This window comes from Dendrobium catenatum, unplaced genomic scaffold (genome assembly GCF_001605985.2).
Source record: "Dendrobium catenatum unplaced genomic scaffold, ASM160598v2 fragScaff_scaffold_313, whole genome shotgun sequence".
Lineage (NCBI taxonomy): Eukaryota > Viridiplantae > Streptophyta > Magnoliopsida > Asparagales > Orchidaceae > Dendrobium > Dendrobium catenatum.
This window is the reverse complement of record NW_021318775.1, coordinates 369390-372196: the sequence shown is the minus strand read 5'-3', so window position 1 is coordinate 372196 and position 2807 is coordinate 369390.

Sequence of the window (2807 nt, the reverse complement as noted above, 5' to 3'; positions counted from 1 at the left end):
TCCATGACAATCCACTAAATTGGCCTGGATGATCTTCTTTTTCAATGGTCGTCCCGCCTGTCTCCTCGAGACGATCGCCTGAGTCTAATCGTCTCGGTCGATATCTGATCACCCCGGCCTATCAGACTGCTTTTTAGACCACTCAGCCAACCGCAATAATTGCACTAGATCGGCCTGGACAATCCTGCGATCGTCCTGGACGATCCGGCCTATTCTTTAAAGTGAGCCAGATTTCAGCCATTTTCCTTCACACCTTCTATTTGTCTCTCTACTTGTAGTTGCTTACTTTTTCCTTTCATTTTCCTTCTCAAATGGCTAGTGGAAAGCATGCTCATCAGACATCTGGTAGCTCCTCGAGGGGCACGCTGGACCATCGCTTTCGGGAGGCAGACGATCAAGCTGCCTATCACCGTTACAATGAGTGCGACATTATGCTCTACTGCATAATCAATCCAACCTAAGTCTCCTATCCAGTACTGGATCTTTTCAGTCACACCTCTATTTTCTTTATTCTCACCCTCACAGTCCCCTTTAGTTCTGAACTTATTTTCGATTCACCTCTTATGTGAATCGACGCCCTATCGAGATCACATATCAGGAGAGTGCTGAACTGTTACAACTGTCCACCACTGGGGATAAGCTGCATATCATTATCTCTGATCATAATTTTGACTGGTCCAGTACAAATCACTTTCTTCGCCACACCAATTCCCCCTTTCATGTTGGATACTAACTCTTTACTCAAAGATGCTAGGGCAATCCAGCATGTCATTCGCACTTCTAATATTCCAAAAGCCAGGGATCGGGTCCACATCACTCAACTTCTTTCACTTACTACCTTTTACATTCTGGCTCATAGAGAGTTTAATGCTACTGACCTAATTTTTTTCTATATTGAGCATTTAACTACAAGTCTTCATCTCTGTCCTTCGTCCTTCGTCCTTGGGAGGTTCTTGGGAGGTCTACTTCTGCAAAAGGTCTGGGTTCTCTGCCCGCTTCAGGAGGAAGCAAAAGGAGTCGGTTCTCTGCCTCACCGGGGTTGGTTAAAAGGAGTCTGTTGTAAAGGCTTCTCCGCCTAGCTATGGGAGCTAAATGAGAGACACTTAGTTAGTGTAATATTCGGAGGGTGCCACCGAGGAGTGGACATAGGTCAAGGTTTGACTGAACCACTGTAAATCTGGTGTGATCTTTCTTTGTTTTACTTCCGCATTTAATTTCCGCATCCGCTACTCTTTGTGGTGAATTGTTTTGGTTTTAATTTTGTGCTTTGATTTAAGAAATATTTTTTAAAATATCAATTCACACCCTCCCTCTAGGTTAGCCTCGGGCTAGTTCTTAAGGGCTTAAAATTCCTAACGAACTTTCACTTCTGACCTCCATCATCAGATAACATTCTTTTTGACGACTGTCACCCGTTGACTACATCCCTTCAACCTCTGCCAGAAAAAAATATTCTTACTAACCACTATAGCCCGCCGACTATAACCCTTCTGACCTCCATCACCAGGAAACGGTATTTCTGACAACTATCACCCACTTACTATAAACTTTTTTACTTTCTTCGCTTGCAGAGTACTATCTTTTTTACCTCCTTTTCCAGACAATGGTTTTTCCTACCTCTATCGCCTAGTGACTACAGTCCTTCGAATCCTGTCACCTGCCAATTACGATCCTTCGATCCTCTGTCGCTATCTAACTACAGTCCTTCTAACCTCCATTGCTAGAGAATTATCTTTTGGACCTTGGTTGTTTGCTGACTAGTGTCCTTCTGACCTTTGTCACTAGACAACAATCTTTTCGACCTCTATTGTCTTCCGACTATGGTCCTTTCAACCTTTGTCACTAGACAACAGTCTTTTCGACCTTTGTCATCCACTGACTATGGTTCTTCTAACCTCCATCACAAGCTGACTATAGTTCATCCGACCTTCATTGCCCGTCGACTATGGTCCATTCGGCCTCCGTCGCCAAACAAAGGTCTTTCTAACCTCTATTGCCCGTCGACAATGGTCTTTCTAACCTCCGTCACTTGTCGCTACTTTTCTGCCGACTAAACAAATATGTCAATATTGATTCTTCCAATTGTGACCATGTTATATAATCTTTATTATGCATATTTGCTGCATCAAGCTAAGGCTTTCCCCTAAAGGAAGGGTCTCATTTGTAACCAATTGCAAATACTAGTGTATTCACTCAAATTGGGCAAGGCCCCATGATTATATATAAATTACCATACAGATTAAATTTATATATAATCTTACCTCTCATGCTTTCGAAATTTTATATTTGAATTAAAATATGATTGTTGATATAAAATTTTTAATTATTAAATTTCTTTAATATAAGTGTAAATGTAATTTTCAAACAGTTACTAGCTTTTATAAGTTAACATAAACTTAATTAAATATTTAAAAAAGGTCAATTTAGAAAAATTTTAATATTCATTAAGTATAAATTAATTTATTTTTACTTATTAGAAAACATTAACTTTTGTTGGCCAGGTTAAAATTATAATAGTATTAAAATTAGAGAGTTCATAATAAATTTAAAAAATAATAATAATTTAAATATAAGCCATTTTCTAAGTAATGCTTTAAAAAAATTAATTTAATTTTATGTAAATATAAGATAATGGTTCTATAAATACATTATTTTAATTTAATTTACAATCTAATGTTTTTTTAATTAAATATTCTTTGTAAAAAAATTAAAATAATTCTAATTTCAAAGACAACATTGTATAAATTATTCATATATTTAAAATATTAAATTTAATAATAATTACTTATCATAAATTTAAAAATAAT